We start from the raw sequence: 13,140 nt of genomic DNA on the forward strand, positions 1-13,140 counted from the left end.
AGGTTTTGTTGGTTCACCTCATATCACTACCCCAAGCCTTGGCATGAGGGCCCTGATAGAAATTCATGCTCAAATGCAGTGATCCTCCTAATTTTTTTAAATGACAATTTATGCCTGGCCACTTCAGTTATGGTCATTGTCATGGAAAGAGGCTTGCTTTGGCAGCATACTACTGTGTTTCCCCCCAAAAAAGAGAGTGTCTTATTTTAATTTTTGCTCCCAAAGATGCGCTAGGTCTTATTTTCAGGGGATGTCTTATTTTTCCATGAAGAAGAATTCACATTTATTGTTGAACAAAAAAAAATGAACATTTATTATATACTGTACAGTAGTTGTCATCACAAACCAGCATAACCAGACAAACTGTGAATCCTATCAAGAATTTCTTGTTACTACCATTATTTCTATGTACAACAATCTATGGTGATACAATTACAAAACCTGCATGCTCTTGTGTTCTGTTTGGCGGTCATGCTTCCAAACAAAAACTTTGCTAGGTCTTACTTTTGGGGGAGGCCTTTTATTTAGCAATTCAGCAAAACCTCTACTAGATCTTATTTTCTGGGGCTGTCTTATTTTAGGGGAAACAGGTAGTAGGTGGAGAATGAAGAGGAGGAAGCAGAGTAACATCTAATGGAGGTTTACGACAGTTCAATCTAGAATCCCAACAAAGGACTTCATGATTTCACGGTTAAGTCCACGTTGCAAATACAGTAGAGTCTCACTTATCCAACACTCGCTTATCCAACGTTCTGGATTATCCAACGCATTTTTGTAGTCAATGTTTTCAATATAACGTGATATTTTGGTGCTAATTTTGTAAATACAGTAATTACAACATAACATTACTGCGTATTGAACTACTTTTTCTGTTAAATTTGTTGTATAACATGATGTTTTGGTGCTTAATTTGTAAAATCATAACCTATTTTGATGTTTAATAGGCTTTTTCTTAATCTCTCCTTATTATCCAACATATTCGCTTATCCAACGTTCTGCCGGCCCGTTTATGTTGGATAAGTGAGACTCTACTGTATGTTTATCCATGTCTATTGCTGTTACTCTTGCGATCTGTAATCAGTTATAAAACTCCATTGGATGGTTGGAGAATTCAACAAATTATAATTTTCATAGCAGCTGCTCCTCCATTATTTATCCATTTATTATGAATAGACATTTCGGCAAGGAGTCACATAGCTTGTCTGAACAAAAGTAAAACACAGTAAATTAAAATGAAAAGGCGAGACTGGATGGAAAGCCTGGATACTAATTTGGGCTGTAAACCAGTTGGCATCTCCATTCTTTCAAATCCAACCTTGCACTTGGTTCCTGCATTCAAATTAGACACAGGAGACAAGCTTGGATAAATAGAGGTCTTGAGAAAAACAATTTCTCCTCCAAGGTTATATCACCAGAAGGGTTGGGGGCAGGAACTCCTGTAGACCAGGCATACTGGATAAGTAGCTTCTCAAGAGCTGGGCCAGTTTTCACCCCTAACACTCTTGAGAAGCTACTTATCCAGTGATCACAGGCTGCAAACAGCCAGGAAATGCTCAGAATTACAGAAACAGAAGTGTACTTTCCTTGCTCTTTTATTTTTTTTAGTTTCAGAGAAGATAGAAGTCCTGTATTGACAAAAAACACACAATTTCTGGAGACCTGCAGGAATAGATTCCCCCTTTAAAGAGAAATATGTGTCAAAGAATATTGAGTTGCATCAGAGAGCTCATGGGATCAAAAACTGACCATTGGTTTGTATATTGCTTATCTGGCATATTTAGAGCCAGCTTGAGATGAAGGCCATCAATATCTTTTCGTAGGAAAGTCAAAACTTGGTTGTGGGGCCAGGCTTTCAAATAACAATTAGCAGCACTAATTACTATTATGTATGCTGGAACTCAATTGACAGACCCAGTCTTTTAGATTCGAACATGCCCATCTGTATTTTATAAGTGTTTTAATGAATATCTGATGTAATTTAATAACTTTTTAATTGATTTACAATGAATTGTTCAATTTATATATGTGTTTTATTGTAAGCCGCCCTGAGTCCCCTATTGGGTGAGAAGGGTGGGATATAAATATTGTAATAATAATAATAATAATAATAATAATAATAATAATAATAATAATACTAATAATCAAAAAAACCAGTACAAGACAAAAAACCAGCACAAGAAAACTGCACAACAAACTAGAGCTGACAGCTGGCACAACAAAACATTGCATGGAAAGTTCCTTGACAAAATTGAAGGAAAAGCTGATAAGGAGAAGACCTGGCTCTGGCTCACGAATGGGACCCTGAAGAAGGAGGCAGAAGGCCTGATCCTTGCAGCCCAGGAGCAAGCCATCAGGACAAAGGCAATTCAGGCCAAGACTGAAAAATCAGCTGATGACCCAAAAAACAGACTGTGCAAGGAAGCTGACAAAACCATTGATCATATCCTCAGCTGCTGTAAGAAAATCGCACAGACAGACTACAAACAGAGGCACAACTATGTGGCCCAAATGATTCATTGGAACTTATGCCTCAAGTACCACCTCCCAGCAGCAGAGAACTGGTGGGATCACAAACCTGCAAAAGTATTGGAGAATGAGCACGCAAAGATACTGTGGGACTTCCAAATCCAGACTGACAAAGTTCTAGAACACAACACACCAGACATCACAGTTGTAGAAAAGAAAAAGGTTTGGATCATTGATGTTGCCATCCCTGGTAACAGTTGCATTGATGAAAAACAACAGGAAAAACTCAGCCGCTATCAGGACCTCAAGATTGAACTTCAAAGATTCTGGCAGAAACCAGTACAGGTGGTCCCGGTGGTGATCGGCACACTGGATGCCATGCCAAAAGATCTCAGCCGGCATTTGGAAACAATAGATATTGACAAAATCATGATCTGCCAACTGCAAAAGGCACGCATCATCCAAAAATACATCACACAGTCCTAGACACTTGGGAAGTGTTCGACTTGTGATTTTGTGATATGAAATCCAGCATATCTATCTTGTTTGCTGTGTCATAATAAAATAATAATAATAATAATAATAATAATAATAATAATAATAATAATAATAATAATAATGATGATGCTGTTTGGTGAAAGTCAGCCCTACCATTTCTAGTCATCTCTACACAGATGTTTCTCCTGGACACAACTTATTCTGCACCCTTTAGTCTATGATTTCTGAAGTGTTGACTTGTCAATCAGGTTGTGTATATAGGAAGAGAAAAAGATATACTTTTATATTTTGTCTCAGGTAGCAAAATTATTGCTGCCTTTCATCAAAAGGCAGAAACAGCATTTCAGTTCTTGAGAAATATCTATGGTTCAGCCCTCATATCCTAGGAGATATGTTCCAGAACTTACGGTGAAAACAGGAAAATGTGAAAAATAGTCAACCTTGTTGAAATGAAGAACATCTTTTGAAAGTGACCATAGAGTCATGCTAGAAGACCATTAGGTTGGAAATACTTTGCATCATGCTTGAGCAGGAGACTTGTCTAAGAATGCAACAGCGGGACATGCTGTAGTAAACACAGAAATGCGCAATGGACATGTGCCAAGGAATCACAGTTCCTCAGCAGCTATGCAAGCAATATGTTTTGCTAAGCTTCCATTTCATTTCATACTTCAGGTGTTCACTGCATGTAACACTTGCGCAGCCCATGACGATTGCTGCCTAAAACATGTAAACTTTTCAAGATGTTCCATTTTGGTGCCTTTTTCATAGCGTTGATTTTGTTCCTGAACTTGTGTGATGATTTATTTATTAATTCATTAAAACTTCTTTAATACTAGCTTTCATCCACGTAGATGCCAAAAGTAATGTACATCCATAGAGAAACCATAGATGTTAATTCAAAAATTGGAAAATTCCAGAACAAATTGAAACACAGAAAAGCAGCAAAATCCCAGTGGGACAACTGAAATATCCGTGTAAATAAAAAGGTGTTCAACTTGTGAGCAAATAATGGCATTGTTGGTGTCAACAACACCTCCAAAGAGAAAAAAATTACACTCCTAGCTGATGCCTGGCATGTCAGCAAGGTTATGAATCAGTTCTGAATTGTAGTCCAAACTGTAGGAGATATCTAAGTACTGTATATACTTGAGAATAAGCCTAGTTTTTCAGCTCTTTTTTGTAAGACCGAAAAAGCCCCCCTCAGCTTATACTCGGGTGAGGGTCCTGGTTGACATATATTTGGGTCAGCTTATACTCAAGAATATATGGTACATTTTTTTATTTTTCTCTATTATTATTGGTATTATTACATTTATTATTTTTCTCTATTATCATTGCTACTATTACATTTATTGTACTCTATTTTTTATTATTAATACATTTATTATTTCAGTCTGATCTTATTATTATTATTGCATTTATTATTTTACTCTATTTATTATTACATGTATTATTTTACTCTATTATTATTAAAAGGATACATAAGCACATTTACATTGAAGAAGATGAGAATAACGATTTGATCAGAGTTGGACAGTCTTATCTTAAATTTGAGCTTTATGTAAATATTCAAAAACATTTAACCTACTGATGTCTCAATTAATGTAATTTTATTGGTATCTATTTTTATTTCTAAAATTTACCACCCTCGGCTTATACTGGAATCAATGTTTTCCCAGTTTTTTTATGGTAAAATTAGGTGCCTCGGCTTATATTTGGGTCGGCTTATACTCGAGTATATACGGTATTAAATCTATTTGGAGGACATGGTGATGCATCTTAAATAGATCAGCTGAAGTTCAAATAAGAATCTCCACCACTCTAATGCAAAAGTCACTGGTTATGCTAGAACATTTGCAGAAAATGCAAATTTTGACTTAAAATCAAATAAAGCAAAACACATTTGTAAATTTTGCATAGAACAAATTCAGAGCTGTGAATATTCTGAAAATTGTTCAGTTTTCAAAGGAATTCTCTCAGCAGGAAGAAAATGGCTGAAATTACTCCTTGCTTATTTTAAGAATGAAATTAGCAATGGATTTCATCCCTAATGGGAACATAAGGGGACATTCAAAACCCCTTCTGCCCTTTTTGTTTTGACAAAGTCCGTTTTTGCAGACTACAGCTCTTGCAGGATGGGGGTGTGGCCACAGCAATTGGAATATTCTGAAAACTGCAGTCCAAAAATGCAACTTTGACCAGCTCTAATTAATGGTACCTATTATTTATTTATTTATTTATTTATTTACAGTATTTATATTCCGCCCTTCTAACCTTGAAGGGGACTCAGGGCGGATCACATTGTATACATATAGGGCAAACATTCAATGCCATATACACATAGAACAGAGACAGAGACGGACAGACACAGAGGCAATTTAACCTTCTCCTGAGGGGATATTCGTTTCTGGCCACAGGGGGGAGCAGCTGCTTCATCATCCACTCTGACGGCACTTCCTCATTCCAACGTTGTAAATTAGTTAAATTTGCCTCCCCACTTTATAAGTGGTACCTTAGTTCCTACTTGATAGATGCAACTATCTTTAAGGTTGCTACCCTGTTTCCCCGAAAATAAGACATCCTCGAAAAATAAGACCTAGTAGAAGTTTTGCTGAATTGCTAAATATAAGGCCTCCCCCGAAAGTAAGACCTAGCAAAGTTTTTGTTTGGAAGCATGCCCAGCGCCTGCCAAACAGAACACCAGAGCATGCAGGATCGGTAAATGTACGTACCAGTTGTACATGGAAATAATGGTAGTAACAAGAAATTCTTGATAGGATTCACAGTTTGTCTGGTTATGCTGGTTTGTGATGACAACTACTGTACAGTATATAATAAATGTTCATTGTTTAGTTCAACAATAAATGTGAATTCTTCTTCATGGAAAAATAAGACATCCCCTGAAAATAAGACCCAGCACATCTTCGGGAGCAAAAATTAATATAAGACACTGTCTTATTTTCGGGGAAACACGGTAGGTCAGCAACGAGCAGGGGCTATTTTTTTTATTTTTATTTTTAATTGACAGGTGCTCACCCCACCGCGGGCTGGCCTCGAACTCAAGACCTTATGGTCAGAGTGATTTATTGCAGCAGGCTGTTCACCAGCCTGTGCCACAGCCCGGCCTATCTATCTATCTATCTATCTATCTATCTATCTATCTATATTGATGGTAGAGATAGATAGATAACAGTAGCATATTCAGAGAGAATCAGTATGTTGTGGCTTGAGTAGGACTCTACGAACCATAATTCCCTGTTTGGCCATGAAAACACACTTGGTGTTCTTGAGCAAGTTTCCCACTCTCTGCCCCAAAAACCCCCAAGATAGATTCATATACTAGGGTTTCCATAAATCAGATATGACTTGAAGGCATACAACAACAACATCAGCAGCAACAGCAAGAACAAACCAATAACAACAGTAACAAAAGAATGGAACAAGACTGTTTTCAGACTCCCCCAAAAATGCAGAGCCCTCGACATCCCTATAAGCATGTTTTGAACTTGCTAAGGCATTGTTATGAAGCATTATTCTCTCAATCAATAGAAATCAATCAAACTAATAAAATATTGCAAGTGCATCAGATTTTTCTTGCAGAAACCTAATTGTCCCCTAACAGTAAATTCTAGTTTATGAGGTGGTCAGCAACGAGCAGGGGCTATTTTTTATTTTTATTTTTAATTGACGGGTGCTCGCCCCACCATGGGCTGGCCTCGAACTCATGACCTTATGGTCAGAGTGATTTATTGCAGCAGGCTGCTCACCAGCCTACGCCACAGCCTGGCAAAGCAAAAGTTTTGCTTTTAAACTTGAGAGATTTCTAATGACATGGCAACGCAAGCAATTTCTGGCTGCTTCGCGACTGACTTTCCCCACGGACAAACAGGGGACGTCCCCTCCATGTGATGTCCAATGCCATCTGCTGTCACCCCACTTTATCCCCCCACGCACCTCTATTCCTGGCCCCACAGAGCAAGAACCAATTACCCAGCTAACTAACAGGAGGCAAGTCTTGCGCCTTGTGCCACCCTATCAGCCTAAGCAAAAGGTGTCATGGTTGCCATGGGAATGTCCGCAGGGCAGAAGCAGAGGGGAGAAGCCGTTGCGGGTGAATGATGGAGGGTCAGGCCTGTGTTGGGTGTGTTGGGTGCCCCCTCCCCATTGGTTCCTACCCCCTTCTCCTCCCCTCTCCAACCACTCAGCCCCTTCCTATGGATTTTGCTTGCTGGATCATGAAATGCTGCTCAAGAGACGAGAGGAAAGAAGCATTGTTCGCACACAAAACGCCTCTGGCTATGATTCATAGGGAAGCCAACTGACCAATTACTGCTTATTTTCTACAATTTGTGGGAGGTTAATGGGAACAATTACGCAGCCCAATCCATTGCACAATTACAGCAAATTCAGGCCCAGAGATGTTCAATAGCACTCACTCCCAATTAAGCGTATGCACAATTGTATCCTTTGGAAATATATCGCCAGGCATGAATTGATCCTTTGCACATTTACATAAATGCAGGCCCTCCTTGGTTCTGGATCTCAAGCAGAGCTTGAAAAAGTTTCTTTTATGGAAAAATATAGCTCCCAGAATCCTCCAGGCTAAACCATTAGGTATGGAGGAAGGACTGCATCCCTGCTGAAATGTAATTTGATTTTATTTGGGGTTAAGATACAGTAAAAAAAAAAAAAAGGTAAAGGTTTCCCCTGACATTAAGTCCAGTCATGTCCGACTCTGGGGGTTGGTGCTCATCTCCATTTCTCAGCTGAAGAGCCAGCGTTGTCTGTAGACATCTCCAGGTCATGTGGCCGGCATGACTGCATGGAGTGCCGTTACCTTCCTGCCGGAGCAGTACCTATTGATCTACTCATATTGGCATGTTTTCAAACTGCTAGATTGGCAGAAGCTGGAGCTAACAGCAGCTGCTCACGTCGCTCCCAGGGTTTGAACCTGGGACCTTTCGGTCTGCAAGTTCAGCAGCTCAGTGCTTTAACACACTTCGCCACCGGTATGGAATTATAGTTTGGATCAGTCTTGTGTCTTTAAGTTTAATCACAGAGATGTTATAGAGCCAACCCATCCCCTTCCAAGAAAACCCCAATTAAATATGCACATCTTCATTTTTTTTTGGTAGGACAGACAAGATCCAAATGTGAGGAAATAAGTAGCGATAATGCCTTTGTGATATGTGCAAGAAAAGGGAAATCATTATCCTAGAAATGCAACATCACTTTTAGGTCTGATCCAATTCTTCCATTCTCACTCTCTCCCATTCCTTAGTAATAAACAGGTGTGGGGTTGTATATTTATTTATTTACAGTATTTATATTCCGCCCTTCTCACCCCGAAGGGGACTCAGGGCAGATCACATTATATACATATAGGGCAAACATTTAATGCCCATATACACATAGAACCGAGACAGAGACAGACAGACACAGAGGCAATTTAACCTTCTCCTGAGGGGATGTTCGATTCTGGCCACAGGAGGGAGCAGCTGCTTCATCATCCATTGTGATGGCACTCCCTCATTCCAACATCGTAAATTTGTTAAATTTGCCTCCCCACTTTATAAGTGGTACCTTATTTCCTACTTGATAGATGCAACTATCTTTCAGGTTGCTAGGTCAGCAACGAGCAGGGGATATTTTTTATTTTTTAATTGACGGGTGCTCACCCCGCCACGGGCTGGCCTTGAACTCATGACCTCATGGTCGGAGTGATTTATTGCAGCAGGCTGCTCACCAGCCTGCGCCACAGCCCAGTATAGACGATTTCTCAGTCAGTTATCCTAAAATGAAGTAAAAGTTATGGAAATGGACCATAGCAGGAAAGAATTCATTTGTGAGGATGGATTTCCTCTGCTAAGAGTCTTTAATCTGGACCCACCATTAAACTAGTATTATTCTGCTGCTCCCTATGACATCTTTAGCTACTTCTCATTTGCATTGTGTCAGGAGCTTCCTCTCTCCTCCAGTTCATTGCTAAGTGGCCCAGGAGAGAAAGTAGACCCACATGGAGGGGCTTCTTCAAATTCAAAGGAATGTGGGCCAACAAGCAGGGCATCACAATAGCATCAGTGAACAAACCTAAGACTTTCCTTCAAGGTTGATATGTGGGTTGCCCAAAACAGTGGCTATAGCTTGACCTGCCTTGATTTTCTTTAACACTCATAAGCCATGATGAACTCTTTTCGTTCTGTATGATTTTCTTCACCCCCAGAATCCACAGAGAACAAGACCAATAATGTATGTTAGTTTTTAATAAACTCTAACTGTGAGATCAGGCACGGAAAATGTGCAGTATCCCCTAAATATTTTACTGCCCTTATTCCTTGTTCCAGTACTTGCAATATGAAAGTACTCTGAACTTTCATAAAATGATGTCTGAGTGATTATTTAATCCCAGAGGCACTGTCTAAAATATGTAAAGGCAGCTGTACTGCATGTAAATGTGAACACAATGTTGGCACGTTTTATCATATTTGGTAGTAAGGTAAAGGTAAAGGTTTCCCCTGACGTTAAGTCCAGTCATGTCTGACTCTGGGGGTTGGTGCTCATCTCCATTTCTAAGCCGAAGAGCCAGCGTTGTCCGTAGACACCTCCAAGGTCATGTGGCCACTGGCATGACTGCATGGAGCGCCCTTACCTTCCCGCTGGAGTGGTACCTATTGATCTACTCGCATTTGCATGTTTTCGAACTGCTAGGTTGGCAGGAGCTGGGGCTAACAGCGGGCGCTCAAGCCGCTCCGAGGATTTGAACCTGGGACCTTTCGGTTACGCAAGTTCAGCAGCTCAGCGCTTTAACGCACTTCGCCATCGGGGCTCCTATCATATTTGGTAGATTTCTGGAAATATTGGACTCAAAAACATTTGATCCTAAAAGGAATTGTTAAGAAATTGTGCCCCTGCTGGCGCAATGGGTTAAAATCTTGTGCCGGCAGGACTGCTGACTTGAAGGTTGGGTTGCTGACCTGAAGGTTCGAATCTGGAGAGAGTACGGGTGAGCTCCCTCTGTCAGCTCCAGCTACATGCGGGGACAGGAGAGAAGCTTCCCACTAGGATGGTAAAACATCAAACATCCGGTTTTCCCCTGGGCAGTGTCCTTGTAGACAGCCAATTCTTTCACACCAGAAGTGACTTGTAGTTTCTCAAGTCACCCCTGACATGAAAAAAAGGTGAAATTTATCACGAGACTAGAGTTTTATTTGTTGAGAATGTCAGATAACCAGTAGAGGTGTGCAATTCAGCCAAATGGCATGACATTTTGGGGTCATTTTTTTTTACTGGAAAGTTACTTGAATGGCGGGGGGGGGGGGGGCGATGTTGCTATTTTCATTTGGCAAAGATTCAGCCTATTGGCTACAATGGAAAAAATTTAAGGCTCAATCCTCAGTCATTTTAAGGTCTATATGCATGAAACCAACCTCAGTTTTAGACCTCAATTACAACTGCAGGCCTGCCAAGTTTCAAAACAATTCACCAATCTACTGATTTTTTAAAGAATTATTTTAAGTTTTAACCGAAGCATTTTTAAAAGTCAAATTGCAAGAGAGGTATCTGGGAATTGTAGTCACCAGTTGGGTCCATTTTCAGCCAATCAGAGCATGGACACAACCAGGATTTTTATTGGCTGAGAAACAAAGAGAAAGAAAAACTTCAACTCCCATCATGCTCTGAGAGGAACTCGAAGACTTTCCATGACCATCCCATGCAAGTGCTGCTGGGAAAGTGAGTTCCCGGCAAGATCCTGTCTGGGGGAGGAGCCTAGGAAACTTTCCAAAAAGAAATGGCCGACACTGCTGCTGCCGGGGAGGGAGAAAAGACATGACAGATTCCTGCCTCAGGTATATTGCAATTGTATGCTTTATAAATTACAAGAGTGTTCCAAAATGTAAAAGTATGGTTATATATAATACTACTTAAAGGGAGTAGAATAATAACAAACCTAGAACATGAGTGTGAGATTCATAGAATTGTTTTCCATGTGTTTTGTTTTTGATGTAGGTTTGTAAGTAGCAGTAGGGAATATGCAGCTGGATACTTATGGTATTCTTATGGTATTATATATCTTTTTTTGTATTACTATTGCCATTCTATTATGCAGTTTCTTTCTTGAATAAAAACTATCGTATATACTCGAATATAAGCCGACCCGAATATAAGCCGAGGCACCTAATTTTACCACAAAAAACTGGGAAATCATTGACTCAAGTATAAGCCGAAGGTGGGAAATTTCAGAAATAAAAATAGATACTAAAAAATCACATGAATTGAGGCATCAGTAGGTTAAATGTTTTTGAATATTTACATTAAGCTCTAATTTAAGATAAGACTGTCCAACTCTGATTAAATCATTATTCTCATCTTCTTCAATGTAAATGTGCTTATGTATCCTTTTAATAATAAAAGAGTAAAATAATACATGTAATAATAATAATAATAAATACAGGAAAATAATACATGTAGTAATAAATAGAGTAGAATAATAAATGTAATAATAATAATAAGATCAGAGTGAAATAATAAATATATTAATAATAATAATAAAAATAGAGTAAAATAAATGTAATAGTAGCAACAATAATAGAGAACAATAATACAGTAGAGTCTCACTTATCTAACACTCGCTTATCCAACGTTCTGGATTATCCAATGCATTTTTGTAGTCAATGTTTTCAATACATCGTGATATTTTGGTGCTAAATTCATAAATACAGTAATTACTACATAGCATTACTGTGTATTGAACTACTTTTTCTGCCAAATTTGTTGTATTTCATGATGTTTTGGTGCTTCATTTGTAAAATCATAACCTAATTTGATGTGTAATAGGCTTTTCCTTAATGCCTCCTTATTATCCAACATATTCGCTTATCCAACATTCTGGCGGCCCATTTATGTTGGATAAGTGAGACTCTACTGTAAATGTAATAATAATAAAGAAAAATAATAAATGTTCCATATATTCTTGAGTATAAGCTGACCCAAATATAAGTCAACCAAGACTCTCACCCGAGTATAAGCCAAGGGGGGCTTTTTTAGTCCTAAAAAAAGGGCTGAAAAATTGGGCTTATGCTCGAGTATATACAGTACTTCAAAAATATCCAAGTACAGTAGAGTCTCACTAATCCAAGCCTCGCTTATCCAAGCCTCTGGATAATCCAAGCCATTTTTGTAGTCAATGTTTTCAATATATCGTGATATTTTGGTGCTAAATTTGTAAATACAGTAATTACAACATAGCATTACTGTGTATTGAACTACTTTTTCTGCCAAATTTGTTGTATAACATGAAGTTTTGGTGCTTAATTTGTAAAATCATAACCTAATTTGATGTTTAATGGGCTTTTCCTTAATCCCTCCTTATTATCCAACATATTCACTTATTCAACATTCTGCTGGCCCGTTTACGTTGGATAAGTGAGACTCTACTGTATTCTGGTCTGTTTGACCAGGAATATTTCTTCGTCAATCTCCAGCCAGCTGAATTGTTCTCCCTAACTCAATTTATAATCCATGTAGAGACTTTTAAAAACAGCTAAGCATACACAAACACTCATTCTCCAGCACTTGCAGAGGAAAATGGTACAACCCAGCAATACATAGCCCCATGTGCTTTTATTGTTCTTTTACATTTGTCTAGACTCTTAACATTCCTCTCCTCTCTCATCAACAGTGGCCCTGGGTATGTTCTTTAAAGGTGCCCAGAACTCTGTGCCAGCAGCTATGATAAAGAAATACAGTTTATTTTCCAGAGTACCACTATGGGGCCATAAGGCTCATGTGCTATAAATGGGCAAAGCACATATCAAAAGAGCCAAGGGAAGCATTACCACCACCACAAGCTCCTACACACACACACACAAACTTAATATTTTTTCTCCTTTTCAATCACTACGTGTTGGTTTACAGCGTGAAAGCAGGCTTCTGCAGCTCGCCTTCTGCATCAATAGTAGCACACATTGATGCAGAACACAATGAATGTAGCGTTTGTGACCTTTTAAAAATAAACACATGCACACTGGGAATATCTGGATACATATTGCATAGTCTATATATATAAAAGGGTAATGAAATTTCGGCCTAGGACAAAACAACAAAACTACACATCCCTGAAACACTAAACTTGGCAGCACAACCCCTCATCCATGCCTCTATGTTCATACAACA

This window comes from Anolis carolinensis, unplaced genomic scaffold, assembly GCF_035594765.1.
Source record: "Anolis carolinensis isolate JA03-04 unplaced genomic scaffold, rAnoCar3.1.pri scaffold_8, whole genome shotgun sequence".
NCBI classification, from domain to species: Eukaryota; Metazoa; Chordata; class Lepidosauria; order Squamata; family Dactyloidae; genus Anolis; species Anolis carolinensis.